Source organism: Phyllobates terribilis, unplaced genomic scaffold, assembly GCF_046119375.1.
Source record: "Phyllobates terribilis strain yellow unplaced genomic scaffold, ASM4611937v1 Scaffold_8__6_contigs__length_399053987, whole genome shotgun sequence".
In the NCBI taxonomy this organism is placed as follows: domain Eukaryota; kingdom Metazoa; phylum Chordata; class Amphibia; order Anura; family Dendrobatidae; genus Phyllobates; species Phyllobates terribilis.
This window is the reverse complement of record NW_027362768.1, coordinates 108,314,714-108,330,259: the sequence shown is the minus strand read 5'-3', so window position 1 is coordinate 108,330,259 and position 15,546 is coordinate 108,314,714. Positions and strand designations below refer to the sequence as shown.

At 44.5% G+C, this 15,546-nt stretch overlaps 1 protein-coding gene across 5 annotated transcripts in view; it reads left to right on the top strand.

Annotated features, from left to right (window-relative positions):
• The first annotated feature begins 4,758 nt into the window (after positions 1 to 4,758).
• The window catches only part of EVI5 (ecotropic viral integration site 5), a 156,216-nt gene continuing 145,428 nt past the window's right edge, over positions 4,759 to 15,546 (top strand). For 4 of the 5 annotated variants that reach the window (XM_073643196.1, XM_073643195.1, XM_073643192.1 and 1 more), the window contains exon 1: positions 4,759 to 4,983. The gene's annotated coding sequence lies outside the window, so the exon portion shown is untranslated. The remainder of the gene's footprint in view (positions 4,984 to 15,546) is intronic. The other variant, XM_073643197.1, reaches the window with a different exon arrangement.

Sequence of the window (15,546 nt, the reverse complement as noted above, 5' to 3'; positions counted from 1 at the left end):
AAATACGGTGGTGTGGCCCTAACCTTAGACCCACACTTGCCTTACAGATGCACCATCCATACAGCTGCACACACAGTGCTAATGGTACAGTTATTTGGTTCAATTTTTTTGTGAATCTAGGAAAAAAACAATTTTATGGGGCATATGTACAAAAAGTATCTTCTGGTCACCATTTTTTATCTGTAAAATGTTATGATTGTATCAGGCCACAGTAATATTTAAAGGGGTTGTCCACTACTAGGACAACCGCTTCTTGAACTGAATGTTTGGTCCCAATAAAATAAAAACCTATGCTCACCCCCTTTGCTGGCGCCATTACAGAGGTGTCAGCACTAGCGGTCCCGGAGCTCTGGTGTGGTGGAATGACATGTGAGTCTGGCGCCCAATCAGCGCTGTTGTCACTGCCCCCGCCTTCCTACGAAATGAAGAGGAAGTCCGGGCTGCAGCTGATCTCTGACTTCCTCTTCATGTTCAATCCGACAGGGGGCGGGGACAGTGGTGCCAGCGCTGATTGGGTGCTGGGCACCACGTGTCATTCCACCGCATCACAGCCACTGGACCGCGAGTGTTGACACCGCTGGAACGGCGCCAGCATGGGAGGGGACTATAGTTTTTTTTTATTTTATCGGGGCCAAACATTTAGTTCAAGATGGGGTTGTCCTAGTAGTGAACTATCCCTTTAAAGAAGACTCACAAACATGTACGTTACAGTTTTCGCAATCAGTGACGGTTTGGGGAGCCATGTCATCTGCTGGTGTAGGTCCACTGTGTTTTATCAAGACCAAAGTCAGCGCAGCCGTCTGCCAGGAGATTTTAGAGCACTTCATGCTTCCCTCTGCCGAAAAGGTCTTTGGAGATGGAAATGTCATTCTCCAGCAGGACTTGGCACCTGTCCACACTGCCAAAAGTACCAATACCTGGTTTACAAATAACAGTATCACTGTGCTTGATTGGCAGCAAACACGCCTGACCGTAACCCCATAGAGAATCCATGGTGTATTGTCAAGAGGAAGATGAGAGACACCAGACCCAACAATGCAGACGAGCTGAAGGCTGCTATCAAAGCAACCTGGGCTTCCATAACACCTCAGCAGTGCCACAGGCTGATCGCCTCCATGCCACGCCGCATTGATGCAGTATTTGATGGAAAAGGAGCCCCGACCAAGTATTGAGTGCATTTACTGAACATACATATCAGTAGGCCAACATTTCGGTTTTCAAAAACATTTTTCAAGCTGTTGTTCTAAAGTATTCTAATTTACTGAGATAATGACTTTTGTGTTTTCATTGGCTGTAAGCCATAATCATCAACATTAACAGAAATAAACACTTGAAATAGATCACTCTGTTTATAATGACTCTATAATATGAGTTTCACTTTTTGTATTGAAGAATTGAAATAAATTAACTTTTTGATGATATTCTAATTTAGTGAGATGCACCTGTATTTGATGCATAATGAACTTTCGGATCAAGGGAAAAACATTTCCAAAATATTTGATAGCCCAAAGCTGTTATTAGATGTGTAAGAAACCCCACATATGGTATAGTATATGATATGAGGTCTGTGTATGCATCATTCTCTGTTATATATTCTACAGCTGTTTGTTCCAGTATCCTCATTTTAAGAACCTGCATGCATTACATAATAACGAGAAGCTGCTTTGTACCAGGCTCACTTTAACAGTTGCTGATTTTTATGTTATCTAATATTTGCAGAAGACAAACAAGCACGGGCACTAATAACATCCGTCTAAATAACTGTCTCGCAGAATAATTTCCCGATGTTTCAATATTTGTAGAGTTCTTTTTCCACTGACGTTTATGTTAAAAAGAAGTACAGTGAGAAATGCATGTAAAACATGGAAGGGCGATTTACATGGAATAAAGAGAAAACATTTGTTTGCAGGAACTGATCTAGAAATATTTCCTAAATGATCTGGATCCAGCCAATGACCTAATTGTTAATATAACTAACTCCTGATGGGAGATATTGGGGGAAGTAATAATTGGTATAGTAGTTTTCTATACACTCTAGTTCTGCCAGGAGATCAGAAAAGACTTTAGCTATGTTATGTGTATGTCTACTCTGTGTGATGTTACGATAATGTCTCAGATTTTCCCTTCATCACTTGTTTCAAACGAATCCAGAAAGAAAAAACTGATATGTTTCAAACAGGAAAAAAAAATGGATGGCTGTATAACGGATCAGTTTTAAAATGCATCAGTTATTATCAGTACGAAACTGATCGAGTTCAACAGGCTGAATACTGGAGATGTGTATTCGCTCACACAATCATAGATTCTCCCATGCGAGAGAATCAGATTGATTACGCTAATGACACTCGGCTCAAACTCTGATCAGAGTGTCAGCTTAGTGCGATCGGAGCACAGGTGTGGAGAAGATGGCGAACTTAATTTCTCCACCTTCTCCGTTGTCCGAGTGTGCGGATGTCGAACTGCACTCGGATGACATGCGAGCGCAGTCCTATGTTCCGCATGCACCCATAGACTTGTATGGGTGCATGTGATCCGAATCCCGGAGCCACTTGCAGCAAGCTGTGGGAAAAATCGGTCTGTGGAAAAAATCTGCACTGCCCCTTAATATAACATTGGTCCAAGTGCTATCCGGTAAAACATCAGAGAGCACTCGGCCGTGTTATATGCTCATTTGAGCGAGGCCTAAGAATGCATTCACTCATCCATGTGAACGTTGGTTGGTGTGCTGAGTAATTTTTTATCGGACAGCACTCAGACCCAATTAGTGAGGTCTTACTGTTAACCTCAACATCGGATCAGATTAGAACTTGCTCTGATTTTCATGGATCTCATTCTAGGATCCGTTATTTCCACGGACGTGTGAATGGATCTGTGAGACTCTATCAGCCTGACTGCTGTTCAATACCAAATCGGGCAGCAATCAGACATTTTAGACAGATGTGGGAAAGCACCCAAACTCAAGGCCAGACTAGAAATCTGTTGGTTGTCCAACTTTTAGAAGGCTATTCTTAAAGGGGTTGCCCTGTCCAAAATGATAAGTCTGCAGTCACTCTGTGTGACTGGAGACTTATGAATCCCCCCAGAGCACGCACTATGTGCAGCAGGGATTCGCCAGTTTCAGACCTGGGAATGGAGGGTATGTATGAGTTATACATACTCCAGAGCAATGAGCGCAGCCTCGCTCCATACAAGTATATGGAGCAAGACCACGCCTGATAGTAGGGTTTTGGCCTGGAGTATGTACAAGGCCATGGCCCCACTATCAGTATTTGGTCAGTATTCGGTCAGTATTTTTTCTCAGGAGTGGGAGACAAAACCAGGTGAGGAACAATCAGAGAAAAGTATAATAGAAACAAGTCACCAATTCTGCATTTATCACCCACTCCTGGTTTTGGCTCCCACTCCTGAGAAAAAATACTGACCAAATACTGATAGTGGGGCCGTGGCCTAACTTATACATACCCTCCGATCCCGGCTCAGAAACCAGTGAATCCCCGCAGAGTACAGTGCGTGCGCTGAGGGGATTCATAAGTCTGCAGTCACACAGAGTGACTGCAGACTTATCATTTTGGACAGGACAACCCCTTTAAGTCGGATTTATGGCCGATTATTGACAACAGGCGTTCCTAGCAACACTCATTTCCCAATATTAGTGCAGTCTAAACAAGCTAATGGTCACTTAATAAACTAAAATATGATCAGGCGAAATTATTTTTAAATAGGCTTAAAAATCATCATCCTCGGTAGCACGTTGTCCTGTGTGAGCAACACCTCTGCTGCCGAGAACAATGAAAGTCTGTACGCACGGAACGATCTATTACTGAAACGCAGTTGGACCATCTGAGCAGGCTACTGAATAACCGCCGATCAGCAAACAGCTAACCAATAGTCACTTAATACTATAAGTTGAGTGATGTAAGCCCACCCTTAGCAATGCCCCCAATATCAGTGCCCTGTGTATAGAGGAGTCAGGAGATATACGGTAGCTCCTGGCCAAATGATTAGCAGAGCCATAGTTCTGCTGACGAGCCGCAGTCATTTATTTCCGGTGCTGCTATCACAAGAACCTGAATATGGCTGACATCACTTCATAGCATGGAAAATAACACTTTCAGGATATTTTTGTAAGGTCCAAGATACTGCGCAGGGAACGAAATGTCATATATTCTTCCCTAAATATTTACCTGGCTCATTTTAAGATAAAACCTACAATGCCTGACCTGATGACATTCCCGTTCCCTGGGATAAAGGTCAGTTAGGACGCCTCCATGATCACTTCAGGTCCCTTTACACTGCACCATTACTAGGACTGTTCCTCGAATTGCTCGTTTCACTATAATCACCGCAGTCTATATCGGCTGCCGGTCACCAGACAAACGTGCAGACTGCTCGATCGTCGGGCGAAACAATATTTTCATCATTCAGGGAATGAAAAACTTTAAATTAACCCTCTCGCCTTTTTTTTTAATGGAACGTAAATAAAATCTAAAAACATATTTCTAGAAATTACTAGAAAATTATTATAATATTTATCCTACAAGGTGAACACCAAAACGGAAATAAAAAAAATTAAATGTCAAAAAGATGTCAATAAAAACTGCAGCTCATAATGCAAAGGCAAAAAATGACAAGTTAAAGGGGAGGACGACTGGGGCTCTGTCACCCACATAGCTCTAAGCCTGGAGCACATCCCCACATGACCCCGGCCCGGGCATGACCCTCAGGCTGTCGGTGGAGGCGGGGCGAGGATCCAGAGGCAGGCAAAGGGTTAAAAGTGCTGTGCGCCTGCGCGCTGACGTCACGGCTGTGTATGGTGGCAGCGGCCGCAGTGTGTACGGAGGCGGGGAGTCCGGGCTCTCGGTGCTGGAGGAGGCTTGTACCGGCTCTGGGCTTCACCTCTTACCCCCGGGCGGTGTGTGACGCGGGGCTGAATGGGAAGAGCACGATTTCTCTGATCGGAGAGGTCTGGGAAAGGTTTCCAAGGTACGGGGGGATGTGTGGGCAGCTCTCCCGCCGCGGGGCTCGGTGCGGCGGGGTCGGGGTGCTGGTGCTTCCGTCTGCTCGGTGCTCTTCCTGGAGAGGAGGAAGTCTGCGCTGTGCCGCCCGGGCCTGCTCCGCACCCCGGCATCTCCTATACTGTGCGGATACCCTGCGGCCAGGCTCCTCCAGTGTGACAGCCGCACAGCATGCTGGGACATGTAGTTCTGCCAGCACTTTCTGGGAGCCGTGTCCCTTTAATAGCCCTTTAATAGGGAAAGCCTTGCCGGGGATTATATAAGATGGGCAGGAATCTGCCGCCAGCTGTATGGGATTCTCCCCCAGGTGACCTCCCTCTTGTCATACAGCAGAATACTGTGGATTTCCCTTTAAAAGAGATGGGGTTCACTTAGTTTATTAATGACCGTGTGATCTGGCTGCTATTCCCGGTGCTGGACTGGGTGATCTGCAGAGAACAGATCACATTGGTCATTTGTTCCATCGTGCGGTGGCAGAGGCGCCCCAATCTTGGCTGCGGTCACGTGTGCAGATTTATTTATTTTTTACGAAAAAAACTGACACAAGATGAAACGTAGATCCATCCAAAATCTAAAAATGTAAAGCGCTCCTATGTGCAGACATCGCTACTGCCGGGGCTGGGGGGGATGGCAGCGTTTGGGGCGAGCGTCAATCGCTTCTAACACTAAACTAAGGTCTGTACCCAGCACCTGGCATGGATCTGCATTTCTGTGCACTGAGGGGTCCCACAAGGGGCATTAGTAACGAGGCCACACCATTGATCAGTGTGTGATCAGATGGGGGGATGGGCTCTGGGACATCCCCGATACTTTATGGCAGTAAGGACAGGTTTTATCATGGCTTCTCCTAGGACAAGACAATATGGTGCTGCAATGATAGGGGTCCAGCCCCCGGGACCCCCTTCTATTCTCTCTCCTTATTCCCCCTGCCCGAAGATGCTGACTGATGAAACCTTACAATATGGAGGGGAGTTGAGACATTAAAGGGCTAAGTGATGCCCCTATCAGGATACGTCATCGATATCTGACAGGTGAAGGTCCGGCACCAGGTGCGCCTACCGATCAGCAATGTGCAAAGCAGAATATAGCAGCTCCTTTACATTGCGGAGCCTTTGCAGCTTATCTTCAAATGAGTGCCACTGTATCTCTGCAGAGATAGGGGTACCGACCCCACTGATCAGATGTTGCAGAGGTCATCAATATGTTAGATCCAGATAACCCCTTTGAGAGATGACAGTGGCATCTGGATAATGGAAAATTAAACATTTTCATAGACATCAGTGAGTGCTTTAATAAAAGCTTTGTTTATTTATTTTACTCACATATAGCGCTTTTAATTCCATGGCACTTTACAAACATTTCCATCACTGTCCCCATTGGGGCTCACAATCTTTGTTCCGTATCAGTATGTCTTTGGAGTGTGGGAGGAAACCGGAGAACCCGGAGGAAACCCACGCAAACACGGGGAGAATATACAAACTCCTTGCAGATGTTGTCCTTGGTGGATTTGAACCCAGGATCCCAGCGCTGCAAGGCTGCAGTGCTAACCACTGAGCCACCGTGCTGATTTCTGATACTCACCAGAAACGAAAAGTAAAAATTCACAACTCAAATGTGATCCCAACCTTCAAAAATTCCACCAACACTCAGAAATATCTGTGTGAGATCCTGTGGCTTTATAAAAGGGGGATGTCCAGAGGTGACAACCCAAAACGAGCGAACTCGGGGTTTGTGCTAGGGTAGTATTCACATTGTCCAAAGTGCGCGACCCCCTGTTATGTCTGATAACCTATTGTGACTACTAATGAGCTTACTATGTATTTAAGAGGAGGTGTGATGTGAGCTGTGTATTTAGGAGGGAGATCTTATATTGGGTTGAGGCTACAAAAAAACCCTCTGACATATTGCACATAGTACATGTGGTTTTACATAGTAACATAGTTTGTAAAGCCGAATAAAGACTTGCGTCCATCAAGTTCGACCTATTAGTTCTGTAATTGCTAAAGTTGATCCAGAGGAGGGCAAAAACCCCAAATGATTTAGCCAATCTTCACCTGAGGAAAAATTCCCTCCCGACTCTGAAACCAGCAGTCAGAATAAATCCCTGTATCAACCTACTATTTTATTTTATTTTTAAGTATACGCTGAAATCTGCCTGGTATCTAGAAATGCATCCAGTCCCCGCTTAAACTGGTGTAGTGAATCTGACATTACCGTCTCCTCACTCAGTGAATTCCATATTCTCACTGCTCTTACCGTAAAGAACCCCTTCCTATGCTGGTGCTGAAACCTTTTCTCTTCCAGTCTTAGTGAGTGCCCTCTTGTTACCGTAATATCCCTCCTTTTGAACAAATCCCGGGCAAGATCTCTATACTGTCCCCTAACATATTTGTACACATTTATTATGTCCCCCCTCAACCTTCTCTTTTCCAGGCTGAATAGTCCTAGTTTTGCCAACCTGTCTGGGTATTGCAGTCCCTCCATTCCCTTTATTCATTTTGTTGCCCTCCTTTGTACCTTTTCAAGCTCATTTATATCCTTTCTATATATTGGGGCCCATAACTGAGCACAGTATTCCAAGTGTGGTCTGACCAGTGCTTTGTACAGTGGAAGAACAATGTTCTCATCCTTTGCAGCTATACCTCTTCTGATACATCCCATTACCCTGTTTGCCCTTACAGCAGCGGCCTGACTTTGGGCACTCCAATTTAGTTTTCTATCAATCAAGATGCCCAAGTCCTTCTCCATCTCTGAATTCCCCAATGATTTCCCATTCAGTGAGTACTGGTGACTTCCATTTTTCCTTCCCATATGTATGACCTTACATTTCTCCTCGTTAAACCTCATTTGCCATTTAATGCTCCACCTGCCCAGCTTATCCAAATCCCTCTGTAGGTCTGCACTGTCCTCTTTTGTATTAATTGTTTTACATAACTTTGTGTCATCTGCAAATATTGATATTTTACTATTTATCCCGTTGACTGTCGTTAATAAAGATATTAAATAACATTGGGCCTAGTACAGACCCCTGTGGTACCCCACTAGTGACGCTTACCCAATCTGAGAATATTCCATTTATAACCACCCTCTGCCTTCTATCCTTTAGCCAGTTAGCTACCCACTTGCAGACATTTTCCCCCAGCCCCACCATTCTCATTTTGTATACCAACCTATTATGTGGCACGCTATCGAACGCTTTTGAGAAGTCGAGATACACGACATCCACTGGTTCCCCCTGATCTACTCGAGAGCTAACCTCCTCGTAGAAGTCAATCAGGTTTGTTTGGCAGGAGCGATTCCTCATGAATCCATGTTGGTTCGGGATTAAAAGATTATTAGCATCAAGATGCTCCGAAATTGCCTCTTTAATGAAGCTTTCAAAAATTTTGCCCACAACGGACGTCAGACTCACCGGCCGATAGTTTCCGGCTTCACTTTTCGCTCCCTTTTTGAATATTGGCACTACATTCGCCTGTCGCCAATCAAGTGGTACAGACCCAGTCCGAGTCCTTAAATATAAGATATAACGGTCTGTCTATCATATTACTTAGTTCCCTTAGTACCCGTGGGTGTATGCCATCAGGTCCTGGTGATTTGTTTATTTTAATGTTACTGAGGCGTTTCTGTACCCCAGCTTGGGTTAGATTTGTCATACTTAGTGGAGGATTAAGCTTGTCACTTCTCATTTCTCCTGTTAGTTCTATTTCCTTTGTGAAAGTTGTCAAAAAAATTATTTAATAGATGAGGATAAAGCTAATCTTTCTCTATGATTTTGCCTTCCTCACTTTTTATCGGTCCAATATTATCCGATTTAATCCTTTTACTATTTATATACGTAAAGAACAGTTTGGGATTTGATCTACTTTCCCTAGCAATACGTTTCTCTGTTTCCTCCTTCGCTATTTTTATTTGTTTTTTACAGGTTCTCGTTTTTTCCTTGTAACACATTAGTGCCTCCTTACTGTTTTCCTGTTTTAATCTCTTGAATGCCTCTTTTTTGCTATTTAACGCCCCTTTTACGTTCTTGTTCAACCATATTGGTTTCCTCTTATTTCTGGCCCTTTTATTCCCATACGGTATATACCTCTCGCACTGAGTATTCAGAATTCTTTTGAAGGTTTCCCATTTACTATTCGTATTCCTTTGATTAAGTACTTTGTCCCAGTCAATAAGTTGAAGGTTTTCTATCAGCTGATCAAACTTCGCCCTCCTAAAGTTTAATGTTTTTGTTGTTCCCTTATTGATAACCCTACTGAAGGACATTTTGAAGTCGATAATATTATGATCGCTTTACCTAGGTGCCCCCCTATCTGTACCTCAGTTATTCTATCAGGCCTATTAGTCAATATTAAGTCCAACACGGCCTTCCCTCTCGTTGGTTCCTGCACTAGTTGGGAGAGATAATTATCCTTAATATTTGTCAAGAACCTTTTTCCTTTCTGAGATCTACAGGTTTCTGTTTCCCAGTCAATATCCGGGTAGTTGAAATCCCCCATTACAATCACTTCATTATGTTTTGCTACTTTGTCTATTTGTCCTAATAGCAGATTTTCATTCTCCTCTGTTATATTGGGTGGCTTATAGCAGACCCCCAGTAATATTTTATTATTATTTTTTGCCCCCTCTATCTCTACCCACATGGACTCGACCCCCTCTTCTCCCTCTCCTATATCTTCCCTTAGTCTGGGTTTTAGACATGACTTTACATATAAGCAGACTCCTCCGCCTTTCCCCTGTTTCCGGTCCCTTCTAAATAAACTATAATCTGTTAAATTTACCGCCCAGTCGTAGCTATCGTCTAGCCAAGTCTGTTATACCTACGATGTCATACCTCTCCTCCGATATAAGCGCCTGCAGCTCATCCGCCTTATTGGTCAGGCTTCTTGCGTTGGTCAGCATGCAAGATAAAACTTTGGGGTTATTTAGCATCCTATTCTTCTCTAACGATCTAACTGTACTATCCCCACCCCCCTCTCCACCCTCATTATATTCACTTCTCCCCTTCCCCCTTACTTGCCTCACATCCCACATATCTCCTTGGTCCCCCCCCCCCCCGTCTCTAGTTTAAAAACTCCTCCAACCTATTAGCCATCTTCTTCCCCAGCACCGCTGCACCCTCCCCATTGAGGTGCAGCCCGTCCCTACGGTAGAGCCTGTAGCCGACCGCGAAGTCGGCCCAGTTCTCCATGAACCCAAACCCTTCTGCCTTGCACCAACTCTTTAGCCACTTATTCACCTCCCTAACTTCCCGTTGGCGCTCCTCTGTGGCTCGTGGGATTGGTAGTATTTCTGAGAAAACTACCTTGGAGGTCCTTGCCCTAAGCTTCCTACCTAGGTCCCTGAAATCATTTTTAAGGACCCTCCATCTACCACTCACTTTGTCATTGGTGCCGATGTGGACCATGACCGCTGGGTCTTCGCCAGCCCCACCCAGTAACCTGTCAACCCGATCCGCGATGTGCCGGACTCGAGCAGCAGGGAGGCAGCACACCGTTCGGCAATCCCGGTCTTTGTGACAGATTGCCCTGTCTGTCCCCCTAATAATAGTCACCCACTACCAGGACCTGTCTTGCCTGCCCTACACTTCCCCCCCCTCCCCCTCATTACTGGAGCATACACTCCCCCGGCGGTCAGAGGATCTGTCGTGCTCCAATAATGCCGGTTCTGAACCAGCCTTCCTATACTTCTTCCCGCTATCCCTCCTAACTGTTATCCAGCTCCCTGCCTGTTCAGCCTGCACTTCCCCTCTATGCTCCACCCCCAGTATTGACCCATTGAGTGTCTGCTCGGTGAGCAGCAAACTCCGTTCCATGTTGTCGATGCTCCTCAGTATCGCTATCTGAGCACTTAGATCCAGAATTTGGGCTTCCAAGTGCACTATATGCTCACATCTCTCGCAGCAGTATGGATCCTCGAGCGGTTGCTCACGGAATGCATACATTGCGCAAGATGTACACTGCACGGCTCCGGCCAACATGGACGTCATTCTAAATATGGGGATACAGTCAGTGTGTGTATGTATGTATGTATGTATGTATGTATGTATGTATGTATGTATGTATGTATGTATGTATGTATGTATGTACAGGTCGAGGACTTGCTTTTAGAGCCGCTCCTGTGGGAAACCCAAAATGTTACTTTTAAGAGAATCTGCCTTTTCCCTCTCTTCTTGACCATTCGACGAGAGTTTTTAGTGGTTGGAAATCCCTTAGTGTTCAGATAAGTGCTTCAACCCGAATTATATATAAAACCCACTTACCTGATGCCTAATCTAGTGCTGCCGAATAAAGGGGGAGAGGTGCTTTGTGAAGGGATCTTCATCTCTGCTCCTTGTATATATTCGTAAATTCCTTTTAGGGTTTTTTTTTTATTTTAATTTATATTTTTAGTTTGACAACCATTTTAGATGCTGGCATCCAGCCAAAACCTGTAGTATCACCTGTCTACTTCAACTGCAGGGAACATGAGTCTAACCAGTGCAGCAATCCCACAGTGAGCAGCTGATTTAGGAGGATCCTAGTAGCAAAAAAATAGTTTTTACGTCTGTTAAAGAGAATCTTCCAGTAAGAACAAACTCCACACCCTAAACCACCTATCTGGATAGGTAGGTCTTTGAAAGCTAAAAACACTAGCACCTAATCTATGTTGCTTCATTTTCAAGAAAATGGCGTTTTAATCTATATTTAAATGAGGTGTTAAGTGCTATGGGATTGCCAGAGCACTTCCTGGGCTAAGGTCTCCTGAGGTTGTTTCTTGTCCCTGTATGTGCTCATGATTGACTACTGCTGTATTCACTTTGGGCTCTTCAGAGCTACGGTTCTTTGGATCAGTAGAAGTCCCTGTAGTCAGACCCCCAGCAATCTGGTAATTGTCCCATAGATGGGGGAGGGGGGGATAACTTAGAAACTTGAGTCCCCTCCTTTTTAACACTTGGGGGGCGTTTTTACCTATCGATGAATGAGCATTTTCTAGGAATATTTGTTCTTGATTATGCAACAGTGTAAAGCTGACTATCACCCAACGAACGAGTGAAACACTTGTTCATCAGGGGTCGGATCATTTGTTGGCAAAAAAAAATCATGATCAGCAGCTCCTCACCCTATTTAATCAAGAGATTTGCTGCCGATTAACATACTGTATGTGGGCTGAACAATCGTATTAGCAATCACTCTGTCCCCATCCATGCTCCTCAGTTATGTTGTCGGCTGTCGATCGTCTTGTGCATGGTCCATCAGTGCTCGTTACCTTTTGCTTTGATGGGCCACAATCCGCGCATGTAGATGCATCAAAAGAGAGCGCTGATCAAATATACACGTCATTGGTAAGATGTCGGCAGCACATCCCATATACATGGGGGGAGGGGGGGTGATATGCTGCCTTTCTTGCATAAACGATCCTATCCCCCAACGAGCCAGTGTTCTTTTGCGCATTCATTCGGGGGATCGCTGGCACGCTTATGGCAACAGTGGATAATCGAGAACACTTGCTGATTACTGGTGTAAAAGCTCTATAAATCATTGGATCTGGCGACATAAAAATAAGCTTTAATTATGATACTTTTTGTAGCCAATTAAGAATTGTAACCTCATTCACACAAAGGTGTAAATGTTTGTTTGTTCTCACAGCTGGATATCGGAGATAACATTGAGCAGGTGGGCACTGGGGCAGGATTTCTTTCCAGCAATTCCTTTGATGAGCAATATTCTCTCCCCAGGCTATGGCTTCTTCCAAATCGGAATACATTGCATTGGACTGCACAGTAAATGTAGGTAAGACGCTAATTGCCCAATCTATTGTTCTTGGCTGTTGTCTGACACCCAGAGCATTCGGTTTCAGTGGGATCCAAAAGGGGTTTCATTATCCTTTTCTAAAGGCCCCCATTCATGGCCTTAGGCTATGCTCACATGGCCAGTGATCATCCCTTAGAAGGGATCCAGCAGCAATTTGTTGGCAAAAAAGTTTTTTGCCCACAACTTTTTTTTTTTTAGTTTGGCTAAAAAAGTGATTTAATCTGTATCTGTTTTTTTAACATTGGAGTCCTATGGAAAATGGGTTTGTTAAATAGCCATCCGTTTTTTGCTTAGTGGTTCAGTTTCAAATGGAAGAAAACAGATGAATATTTAACAGAACTGTTTTTCATAGACTTCAATGTTTAAAAAAAAAAAAATGGATCCAGTCGCAATCCATTTTTTATTTTGCTGGACAAAAAATGTCTGCACAATTTTTGTTAACGGATTGCTGCTAGACCTGTTTCAGCGGATGATTACTGGACAGTTGAACGTAGCCTTAGACTGATATTGCCTGGTTGATGGGGGTGGTGGGTGTTGGGGGTCCCCTCCTGACAGATGGTATTAGGGAGATAAAAATCTGGCGTGTCTAATTTTTGAACTACTGATCCTATTGTCCTCTGTGATATGGAGTCTGGCAGCACCGCTCCCATAGAAAACACAAGAGCGCTCTGCATAGGCTGTATATGGAGGCGTTGGAGAGATCGCTGTAGTTTCTCAGTTATCTATTTTGTACGGGGTGTAAGGGTAACTGAAATGTTGGCCACGTGCAGCTGCTCCTCCCTTATCAAGTGGTGACATATAGGAAAAATGTAATTACTAATAAGTGGATTATTATTCTGAGGATCTGGAGCACAGAGGGGAGTAGTCACAGATGTAGTGCAGAGGTACCACGTTTGTAACACTGGCTCCAGATAATTTATTTTAGAAATTTGTTCTTGTATGATTATTCTGGCATGTTAAACAGAAGTCACTATGGATCTAATGCCACCTGTTAGGAGTTGATTATATGCTACCCTCTCAAAAAACAACCTGTAATTAAATAATTTATTCTATAAATTAAAGATTCAATGGTTACCAGTGGACTGATCTAAAAGGGAACTGTACCTTGTGCACACTTTGTATACATCAATAGTTCATGAGAACATAAGAAACTTTGTAACATATCTGATCAGAGAACTCTGCTTCTAGCTCCACTTATGAGCGACTTCTTTTTTTTTTTTTTTTTCCCCTCAATTTATCATTCACTTTAAAAATTCTCAACTCCATCTTGCTCAGATAAGTCTAACTGCCAGCGCAGTGAGGGGTCAGGTTACACCTCCTACTATATATACTGTGTAGAGGAGTGAGGGGAAGAGGGAGACACAGGAAGATTGTGCTGAAGTCCCATGTACCTTGCTCATCACTGCTTTATACTTTCCTCCATACTTCTGCTTCTTTCTAAGAGCAGGAATCCTCTGTGCTGTGCTCTATGTAGGAGACCTCATACGAGCTAGTCTCCCACCAGCTCAGAGTCGATTGAAAATGAGACCGTATGCTTACAGAGGGGAAAACTGGTGAAAATGCAGGATAAAGTCATATAATGGCAAGATGGTGTTATAGCTTACGTACTCACAGATCAGTTTGTGGAAAACGTAGAGCACTTGAAAGTACAGTTACCCTTTACCCCTTATGGAGGCCTTAAGGCCCCGTCACACTAAGCGACGCTGCAACGATCCCGACAACGATACGACCTGTCAGGGATCGTTGCTGGGTTGCTATGTGGTCACTGGTGAGCTGTCAAACAGGCAGGCTCACCAACGATCAGGGGAGCAGCGACGTCGTGGAAAGAATCTTTCCACGATGTCCTGCTCCTGGTTACCAGTCTGCTGAAGCAGGAGCAGGCTGGTAACTATGGTAAACATCGGGTTACTAGGGGCACATGCGCACCTAGTAACCCGCTGTTTATCATGGTTACCACTCTGCTACGGTGAGTGGGAGGTTACCGCTCACTTTAGCAGGCTCCTAACCATGATAAACAACGGGTTACTAGGTGCGCGTGTGCCCCTAGTAACCCAATGTTTATCATGGTTACCAGCCTGATCGCTGCTCCCGCTGGTCACACACAGCAATGTGTGCTGACCAGCGGGAGGGCAACAACTAAAAAATGGTCCAGGACGTTCTGCAGCGATCAGCGACCTCACAGCAGGGGCCTGATCGTTGCAAAGTGTCACACATAGCGACATCGCTGGTGAGGTCGCTGTTGCGTCACTAAAACCGTGACACTGCAGCGATCTCGCTATGTGAGACGGGGGCTTTAGCTGTTCTCTCATTTTATCAGCAAATCTCTGCTGAAAGTGATAGAAGTCCCAATAAGGCTGTCCTTGGTAGTGAACAAACACTTCTTATTTTATTTCCCTTGACGCATTAGCACAACTTACTGTTGTAGTGAATAAGAGCTGAGCTTCAGTACCCAAGAACGGCCTCTGCGTCATTTTGGCTTTGCACACTATGGACCCGATTCACCAAGACCTGTTTTTTTTCACCCCCAGCTCTGCTGAAATGGGACAATGAACTGGAGACGCAAGCAGCTTTAAAAGTTATGGGCAGCTCCGAGTTGTGCCTACATTTTGTGACTTTCCAAAACTTTTATGGTAGAATTCTGGTATGAGAACTTTGATGGATTGGGCCCTCCGTGTCTGATCTGATATTGAAGACCTATCCTAAGGGTAGAACCCACACACAGCCCACCTGCTAGCTCTCCC